This window comes from Arachis ipaensis, chromosome B2 (genome assembly GCF_059453495.1).
Source record: "Arachis ipaensis isolate K30076 ecotype BB chromosome B2, ASM5945349v1, whole genome shotgun sequence".
In the NCBI taxonomy this organism is placed as follows: domain Eukaryota; kingdom Viridiplantae; phylum Streptophyta; class Magnoliopsida; order Fabales; family Fabaceae; genus Arachis; species Arachis ipaensis.
Window position 1 is genome coordinate 44243161 of NC_142437.1, and position 10562 is coordinate 44253722.

The following is a 10562-nucleotide window of genomic DNA, read 5'->3' on the forward strand; positions in this document are numbered from 1 at the left end:
TGACATAGAGGATTCCCTACTTTCTTGTTCTCTTCTCTTTCATATTTGCAAAAGCAAAGATAAAGGCATACTTGTTCAAGCTGATCCTGAACCTGAAAGGACCTTGAAGAGAAAGCTAAGAGAAGCTAAAGCACAATTCTCTTTAGAGGGCTTAACAGAGCTTTTCAAGGAAGAAGAAACCATGGCAGCCGAAAATAACAATGCCAACAATGCAAGGAAGGTGCTTGGTGACTTTACTGCACCTACTCCCGACTTCTATGGGAAAAGCATCTCAATCCCTGCCATTGGAACAAACAACTTTGAGCTTAAGCCTCAATTAGTTTCTCTAATGCAACAGAATTGCAAGTTTCATGGACTTCCATTGGAAGATCCTCATCAGTTCTTAGCTGAATTCTGGCAAATCTGTGACACTGTCAAGACCAATGGGGTTGACCCTGAAGTCTACAGACTTATGCTTTTTCCTTTTGCTGTAAGAGACAGAGCTAGAACATGGTTGGATTCACAACCTAAGAAAAGACTGAACTCTTGGGAAAAACTAGTCAATGCCTTCTTGACAAAGTTTTTTCCACCTCAAAAATTGAGTAAGCTTAGAGTGGAAGTCTAAACCTTTAGACAAAAGGATGGTGAGTCCTTCTATGAAGCTTGGGAGAGATACAAGCAATTGATCAGAAGGTGCCCTTCTGACATGCTTTCAGAATGGAGCATCATAGGAATCTTCTATGATGGTCTATCTGAACTATCCAAGATGTCATTGGATAGCTCTGCTGGAGGATCTCTTCATCTGAAGAAGACGCCTGCAGAAGCTCAAGAACTCATTGAAATGGTTGCAAATAACCAATTCATGTACACCTCTGAGAGGAATCCTGTGAATAATGGGACAACTCAGAAGAAAGGAGTTCTTGAGATTGATACTCTGAATGCCATATTGGTTCAGAATAAGATATTAACCCAACAAGTCAATATGATTTCTCAGAGTCTGTCTGAAATACAAGCTGCACCAGGAAGTACTAAGGAAGCTTCCTCTGAAGAAGAAGCTTATGATCCTGAGAACCCAACAATGGAAGAGGTGAATTACATGGGAGAACCCTATGGAAACACCTATAACCCTTCATGGAGAAATCATCCAAATCTCTCATGGAAGGATCAATAGAGACCTCAACAAGGTTTCAACAACAATAATAGTGGAAGAAACAGGTTTAGCAATAGCAAGCCTTTTCCATCTCAGCAACAAACAGAGAATTCTAAGCAGAGCCACTCTGACTTAGCAACCATTGTCTCTGATCTAATCAAAACCACTCAAAGTTTTATGACTGAAACAAGGTCCTCCATTAGAAATTTGGAGGCACAAGTGGGACAGCTGAGTAAGAAAATTACTGAACTCCCTCCTAGTACTCTCCCAAGCAATACAGAAGAGAATCCAAAGAGAGAGTGCAAGGCCATAAACACGTCTCCCATGGCCGAACCTGGAGAGGAGGAAGAGGCAGTAATCTCCACTAAGGAAGACCTCAATGGATGCCCACTGGCCTCCAAGGAGTTCCCTAATGAGGAACCATGGGAATCTGATGCTCACACTGAGACCATAGAGATTCCATTGAATTTACTTCTGCCATTCATGAGCTCTGATGAGTATTCTTCCTCTGAAGAGGATGAAGATGTTACTAAAGAGTAAGTTGCTAAGTACCTTGGAGCAATCATGAAGCTAAATGCCAAGTTGTTTGGTAATGAGACTTGGGAGGATGAACTTCCATTGCTCATCAAAGAACTAGATGACTTGACTAGGCAGAAATTACCTCTGAAGAGACAAGACCCTGGAAAATTCTCAATACCTTGTACCATAGGCACCATGACCTTTGAGAAGGCTCTGTGTGACCTAGGGTCAAGTATAAACCTCATGCCTCTCTCTGTAATAGAGAAGCTAGGGATCATTGAGGTACAAGCTACAAGAATCTCACTGGAGATGGCAGATAATTCAAAGAAACAGGCTTATGGACTTGTAGAGGATGTCTTGGTAAAGGTTGAAGGCCACTACATCCCTACTGACTACATAATCCTAGAGACTGGGAAGTGTATGGATGAATCCATCATCCTTAGCAGACCCTTCCTAACCATAGCAAAAGCTGTGATTGATGTTGACTGAGGAAAATTGATCATTCAAGTGAATGGAGACTCCCTTGTGTTTAAAGCTCAAGGATATCCCTCTGTCACCATGGAGAGGAAGCATGAAGAGCTTCTCTCAATACAGAGTCAAACAGAGCCCCCACAGTCAAACTCTAAGTTTGGTGTTGGGAGGCCACAACCAAACTTTAAGTTTGGTGTTGAACCCCCACAATCAAACTCTAAGTTAGGTGTTGGGAGGTTCCAACATTGCTCTGAACATCTGTGAGGCTCCATGAGAGCCACTGTCAAGCTATTGACATTAAAGAAGCGATTGTTGGGAGGCAACCCAATTTTTTTTACTTATCTATGTTAAATTTCTATTTTCTTTTGTTATTTTATGTTTTCTGTAGGTTGATGATCATGTGAAGTCACAAAAATAATTGAAAAAGCAAAAACAGAAGGAAAAATAGAATGAAAAATAGAACACCCTGGAGGAGAAACTTACTGGCGTTTAAACGCCAGTAAGGGTAGCAGAATGGGCGTTAAACACCCAGTCTGGCACCATTCTGGGCGTTAAGCGCCAGAAATGGGCTCCAGACTGGCGTTTAACGCCAGGAATGGGCAAGAAGCTGGCGTTAAACGCCAGAAATGGGCAGCAACCTGGAGTTTAACGCCAGGATTGGCAGCAAGGGGCTTTTTACACGCCACATGGTGCAGGGATGAGAAATCCTTGACACCTCAGGATTTGTGGACCCCACAGGATCCCACCTACCCCACCTCTCTCTCTCTTCTGCACCCATTCACCAATCACCTCAATACCTCTTCCCCAAAAACCCCTCACCTATCAAATCCCACCATTCTCTTCACCACTCACATCCATCCTTTATAAAACCCCACCTACCTCACCATTTAAATTCAAACCACTTTCTCACCCAAACCCACCCATAATGGCCGAACCATACCCCCCCTCTCCACTCCTATATAAACCCATCTTCACTCCTTCATTTTCACACAACATACACACTACCCATCCCCCTTGACCGAAACACAAAGCCCCCTCCATCTCCTCTATTTCTTCTTCTTCTACTCTCTTCTTTCTAAGTTTGGTGTGGTAAAAGCTAAAGCTTTTTTATTTTTCCATAACCATTAATGGCACCAAAAGCCGGAGAAACCTCTAGAAAGAGGAAAGGGAAGGCAAAAGCTTCCACCTCTGAGTCATGGGAGATGGAGAGATTCCTCTCAAGGGTGCATCAAGACCACTTCTATGAAGTTGTGGCCAAGAAGAAGGTGATCCCCGAGGTCCCTTTTAAGCTCAAAAAGGGCGAATATCCGGAGATCCGACATGAGATTTGAAGAAGAGGTTAGGAAGTTCTCACCAACCCCATTCAACAAGTCGGAATCTTAATGGTTCAAGAGTTCTATGCCAATGCATGGATCACAAGAACCATGATCAAAGTGTGAACCTGGACCCTAAGAATTGGCTTACAATGGTCCGAGGAAACACTTAGACTTTAGTCCGAAAAATGTAAGGTTAGCATTCAATTTGCCTATGATGCAAGGAGATGCACACCCATACACTAGAAGGGTCAACTTTGATCAAAGGTTGGACCAAGTCCTCATGGACATCTGTGAAGAGGGCGCTCAATGGAAGAGAGATTCAAGAGGGAAGCCGGTTCAACTAAGAAGTCATGACCTTAAGCCCGTGGCTAGGGGATGGTTGGAGTTCATCCAACGCTCAATCATTCCCACTAGCAACCGGTCTGAAGTTACTATAGACCGGGCTATCATGATTCATAGCATCATGATTAGAGAGGAAGTAGAAGTTCATGAGGTTATATCCCAAGAACTCTACAAGGTGGCGGACAAGTCCTCTACTGTGGTAAGGTTAGCCTTCCCTCATCTCATTTGTCACCTCTGCAATTCAGCTGGAATTGACATAGAGGAAGACATCCTCATTGATGAGGACAAGCCCATCACTAAAAAAAAGATGGAGCAAATAAGAGATCCCACTCATGGACAAGAGCATGAGGAAATTCCTCATCATGAAATCCCTGAGATGCCTCAAGGGATGCATTTTCCTCCACAAAACTATTGGGAGCAAATCAATACCTCCCTAGGAGAATTAAGTTCCAACATGGGACAACTAAGGGTGGAGCACCAAGAGCATTCCATCCTCCTCCATGAAATTAGAGAAGACCAAAGAACCATGAGAGAGGAACAACAAAGGCAAGGAAGAGACATTGAGGAGCTCAAGCACTCCATAAGATCTTCAAGAGGAAGAACAAGCCGCCATCACTAAGGTGGACCCGTTCTTTAATTTCCTTGTTCTTTATTTTCTGTTCGAAAATTGTGCTTTATGTTTATTTATGTTTGTGTCTTTATTACATGATCATTAGTGTCTAAGTGTCTATGCCTTAAAGCTATGAAAATGAATCCATCACCTTTCTTAAATGAAAAATGTTTTTAATTGAAAAAGAAAAAGAAGTGCATGAATTTCAAATTTCAAAACAGTTTAATTATTTTGATGTGGTGGCAATACTATTGTTTTTCTGAATGAATGCTTGAACAGTGCATATTTTTGAATTTGATTGTTTATGAATGTTAAAATTGTTGGCTCTTGAAAGAATGATGGGAAAAGGAGGAATGTTATCTGATGATCTGAAAAATCATAAAATTGATTCTTGAAGCAAGAAAAAGTAGTGAAAAGCTTGCAAAAAAAAAGAGAAAAGCAAGAAGAAAAAGCCAATACCCCTTTAAACCAAAAGGCAAAGGTGATAAAAAGGATCCAAGGCTTTGAGCATCAGTGGATAGGAGGGCCCACAGGAATAAAATCCTGGCCTAAGCGGCTAAACCAAGCTGTCCCTAACCATGTGCTTGTGGCGTGAAGGTGTCAAGTGAAAACTTGAGACTGAGCGGTTAAAGTCGAGGTCCAAAGTAAAAAGAAGAGTGTGCTTAAGAACCCTGGACACCTCTAATTGGGGACTCTAGCAAAGCTGAGTCACAATCTGAAAAGGTTCACCCAGTTATGTGTCTGTGGCATTTATGTATCCGGTGGTAATACTGGAAAACAAAGTGCTTAGGGCCACGGCCAAGACTCATAAAGTAGCTGTGTTCAAGAATCATCATACTTAACTAGGAGAATCAATAACACTATCTGGATTCTGAGTTCCTATAGATGCCAATCATTCTGAACTTCAAGGAATAAAGTGAGATGCCAAAACTGTTCAGAAGCAAAAAGCTAAAAGCCCCGCTCATCTAATTAATACTGATCTTCATAGATATTTTTGGAATTTATTGTATATTCTCTTCTTTCTATCCTGTTTGATTTTCAGTTGCTTGGGGACAAGCAACAATTTAAGTTTGGTGTTGTGATGAGCGGATAATTTATACGCTTTTGGACATTGTTTTTAGTATGTTTTTAGTATATTTTAATTAGTTTTATTATATTTTTATTAGTTTTTAATTAAAAATCACAATTCTAGACTTTACTATGAGTTTATGTATTTTTCTGTGATTTCAGGTATTTTTTGGCTGAAATTGAGAGACCTGAGCAAAAATCTGATTCAGAGGCTGAAAAAGGACTGCAGATGCTGTTGGATTCTGACCTCCTTGCACTCAAAGTGGATTTTCTGGAGCTACAAAACCCCAATTGGCACGCTCTCAATTGCGGTGGAAAGTAGACATCCTGGGCTTTCCAGCAATATATAATAGTCTATACTTTGCCTGATATTTGATGGCTCAAATAGGCGTTCCAAGTCAGCTCAAGAATACTGGCGTTTAACGCTGGAACTGGCACAAAAGCTGGTGTTAAACGCCCAAACTGGCACAAAAGCTGGCGTTTAACTCCAATAAAAGTCTCTACATATGGAAGCTTCAACGCTCAGCCCAAGCACACACCAAGTGGGCCCGGAAGAAGATTTCTGCGTTAATTACTAATTTCTGTAAACCCTAGGCTACTAGTTATCTATAAATAGGACCTTTTGCTATTGTATTTTCATCTTTTGATCATCCTGGAATCATGTTTTGATGATTGAACCCTCTTTGGGAGGCTGGCCATTTGGCCATGCCTAGACCTTTTGTTCTTATGTATTTTCAACGGTGGAGTTTCTACACACCATAGATTAAGGTGTGGAGCTCTGCTGTTCTTCATGAATTAATACAAAGTACTATTGTTTTTCTACTCAACTCAAGTCTATTTCTTCTCTAAGATGTTCATTCGCACCCAAGAACATGATGAATGTGATGATTATGTGACACTCATCACCATTCTCACCTATGAACGCGTGACTGACAACCACTTCCGTTCTACATGAACAAGCTTGAATGCATATCTCTTGGATTTCTGATCTAAGATTGGAACCTTTGTGGTATAGGCTAGAATAATTGGCGGCCATTCCTGAGATCTGGAACGTCTAAATCTTGTCTGTGGTATTCTGAGTAGGATCTGGGAAGGGATGACTGTGACGAGCTTCAAACTCGCGATTGTTGGGCGTGTGACAGATGCAAAAGGATCAATGGATCCTATTCCGACATGATCGAAAACCGACAGATGATTAGCCGTGCGGTGACAGCGCATTTGGAACGTTTTCACTGAGAGGACGGGAAGTAGCCATTGACAACGGTAATGCCCAACATAAAGCTTGCCATGGAAAGGAGTATGAACGATTGGAAGAAGGCAATAGAAAAGCAGAGGTTCAGGAGGAACAAAGCATCTTCATACGCTTATCTGAAATTCCAACCAAAGAATTACATAAGTATCTCTATCTTTATTTTATGTTTTATTCATCTTTTAATTATCAATTCTCCATCACCATATGAATTCGCCTGACTGAGATTTACAAGGTGACCATAGCTTGCTTCAAGCCGACAGTCCCCGTGGGATCGACCCTTACTCACGTAAGGTATTACTTGGACGACCCAGTGCACTTGCTGGTTAGTTGTGCGGAATTGTGACAAAGTGTGATTCATGTTTAAGAGCTCCAAGTCCTTTGGCGCCATTATTGATGATCACAATTTCGTGCACCAACGCCCATCTTAATCTATTTTCGGGCGCTGGGCACTCATCTTCATCTATCTTTATCTCAAGTTGTGCGCCAGCCTTTGTTGTTGAAATGCTGGCAGTGGACTTCAAATCTTTGAAGTCAAGCATCCATTTGTCCTTCTTTTTTGGAAGTTCACTTTGTAAATTTCTCGTTTGCTTTTCTTCACCTTATTTCTTTGAAAAATAATCCTGAATGCACAATAATTCTAAAACAACTCCAAATATATGGTTAGCTTTGAAAAATTCATTTAAAAAAATCTTCAAATTAAACATAAGAAAACTACTTAAAAAGATATGTAAAAATCACTAAAGATGTCAAAGTATCAGTGCTGAACACTGAACTCAAATCCCCTTGAACGACATCTCATCAGATCTAGTCCTTTGTCGTGCTCATATCTTTCTGTGGTGTTCCTTCGTCGCACTCATTGCCTTATCCTTGTTGTCCAAGTCCAGCCGTGCTAGCGTCACCTCCAGCAGTGCCCGCGGCTTCGTGAGTAGCTTGTGCCATCCTCCACTCCTGATTTCAAAATAGGAAAAATGTTGGAGTAGCTATGTGTGAACGTGTCTATGTGATGCCACTAGTTATAAAGTGAAAGATAACTTTTACATATTAGGTTAAGATGGTATTTGGGTTATGTTTTTAGAGGCCTAACAAATAAATTATTTTTTCCCTTACTTATAAGAGAAAAGTAATAAATAAGATGTAGCAAAAATCAAGGGATTGAGTTTATCTTTTTCTCACAAATGGGATGCTGTTTGAAACAGTGGGATTTGTTAGATTTTGTTTCACTTTTTTATTTTTTGGCCATATTTTTGTTTAGGTTGAGGCCCTTTGCCTACTTGTTAGATATGAAAAAAAGACTTGTTTTTCAATTCATATTTGAATATATTTTTTGTTATCTGATTTTTAAGTTTGTACTTTGATAAGATCATAACATTTTGGTTGATATAGTGTTTTAAATTTGGATGAGATTTTAAGATTTATAGTACTCTATAATTATATTTTTAGTGTGTTTATTTATATTTTATTTATTATTTTATTATAAAATAATTTTTTTGATTGAACCAATAGTTGAACCAGTTGGACCAATAAACCAGTAAACCAATAACTAGAACAGTTCAACAATTGGTATGATTTTCAGAGCCTTGGTTATCATAGGCAAAATGAATATGTTTGTCCTTCAACTTAATATAGATGTTGGACAAGTGCTCATGTCAAAGAACGGTTGGATAATATTGATCGCGACCTAGTATATACATTAGTTCTTATAGTTATTTTTTTATATTATGTTACATGCACGATATTATCAGATTTCCTTAACTAGATGTTTTCCTAATCATGCAGTTTGTCTGGGACCCGTACAATCATCAGCACTGCCCGCCAACTTTGGTTCCACATGACATCTGTGAAATTGCATGGATATGAAGTGCACTGTCACCCTTGATATCCTTCAAGTGCAATGAGTGGTGCCCAACTGATAGGGTGAAGAGACAATGTAGGAGGCAACAAGACATTCTAAAGCACATAGTGGATCTTGGAAGGCAACAAGACAATTTGAACTAGGCCATCGAGTGGAGGAGGTGGATAATTATATGGGTAAACAAAGAATCGAAAGTCTTGAATGATGATCATGTTGTTAGATTATGAGAAAACCGAGTTGTATAAATTTCGGCATAATGTAACCTATATTTATACCTTACAATTGTTCGCTCATGTGTCAATGCAACAAGAACAGCCATAATCACCATCTCCACGGCCACAACCGCAACCACCATCACTACCACAGTCATAACTACAGCCACCACAAGTATAACTACTATCATAACCACAATGAACTCATGCATTATGGTTCTAGATTTATCCTCACATGGAAACACACTACATATGATATATGCTCAAGAGGGCATTTTCGTTATTCTAGAGACAAATGGTAGAATGGTAATTTTTTCATGTTTAAGAATCTGATTACTAGAAGAATTACATTATGCTGGCCTTAAAGATCAAAGAGACCAAGAGTTTATCTCAAGTGTAGTTGCATTAACTTGGGAAACAAGTTGTGCAAGTAACCATGGGGAATTCACTAAATCAAGACCACATCTAACTAAGTTGGTTGGATTAGTTCGGTTATGGGAATTACTTGAAAATTATACTTCTTATCTTTCATTTTAATTTTGATTAGGATAACTTATATTTAAATTTGATCTATTATTAGAATTTGTCAAAAGATTTAATTTGGTTTTGATTTGTTTAATAGTATCTTTAATAATTTAAAATTTAAATAAAATATAATCTAATCTATTACGAACAAATCAAATTTAAATCCATTATCATATCTCTAGATGTCCAAAATTTAAATCAAATTAAATCTGGTATCATCTATGAAGATCAAATTTGATTTAAATTAATTAGAAAATCTTAGGGGTTTAATATTTAACAAATATGATATTGTTTGATAAGATCAAATATGATTCAAATTAGTTAGAATTAATTTTTGAGTCATATCTTTTATTTAATTTTAGATTTTATAGTTTTAATTTAGGAAGATTTAGTCCATATTAAGGTTGATCTGTTATACAGCTATTTAAACACGTTTGTAAGATAATTTAAACAAGTTTTGATGAATAAATTTGTGGTTTCATGATGAAACACATTTTTTTATGTATTCAAGTGAGAAGAGTAATTTGCTTTGCTTGTTGCATGAAGAAATTGAAGGATCTAGCCTAAGGTAACTCTTAGTATTAGTTCTTACAGTTTTATCCTTTGATCTAGGTTGTCAAGAACAGGTTCTTTGAGGATCTAATAGAAAAAACTCATTTGGTGACCTAGGTTGCTAAGAACAACTTTCTTAAAGGTTTAGTAAAAAAATAACTATCCAACTATTACTTTTATTATCTTTTTGTTTCCGCTATGTCTTCTATTCTTGGTTTTATTTTTCTTACCAACATATCTCTTGAGACCCTGATGACGGGATTTCTTATACCATTTTTCACAGTATTTTTAGTGTGTTTTTAGTTATATTTTATTAAGTTTTATTAATTTTTAGTATGTTTTAGCGAAAAAATCACATTTTGGATGCTACTTTGAGTTTCTGTGTTTTTCTTATGATTTTAGGAGATTTTTGGGTGAAATTAGCAAGATTGACAAAGTCTTGATTCAGAGCTGAAGAAAGGATAGCAGATGCTGTCAAGTCCTGACCTCCGTGAATTCAAATAAGCATTTCTGGAGCTGCAGTGGTCCAATTGATGCTTTTTCAACGGCGTTAGAAAGCCAACTTTTAGGGCTTTCCAACAATATATAATAGTTTATACGTTTCTTTGGAAAGGACTGCCCAAAATAGGCGTTGAACGCCCAATTACTCCCTTTCTAGCATTCAACGCCCAAACAAGGCCAACCTCCCAAGTTGAATGCCCAAACTGGCATTCA

At 38.5% G+C, this 10562-nt stretch overlaps 1 non-coding gene across 1 annotated transcript; it reads right to left on the reverse strand.

Moving 5' to 3' along the window:
* Positions 1–583: 583 nt before the first annotated feature.
* LOC148573805 (small nucleolar RNA R71) lies at positions 584–691 on the reverse strand. The gene has a single exon (XR_015905872.1). It is a non-coding gene; the product is annotated as a small nucleolar RNA R71 (small nucleolar RNA).
* Positions 692–10562: the final 9871 nt, after the last annotated feature.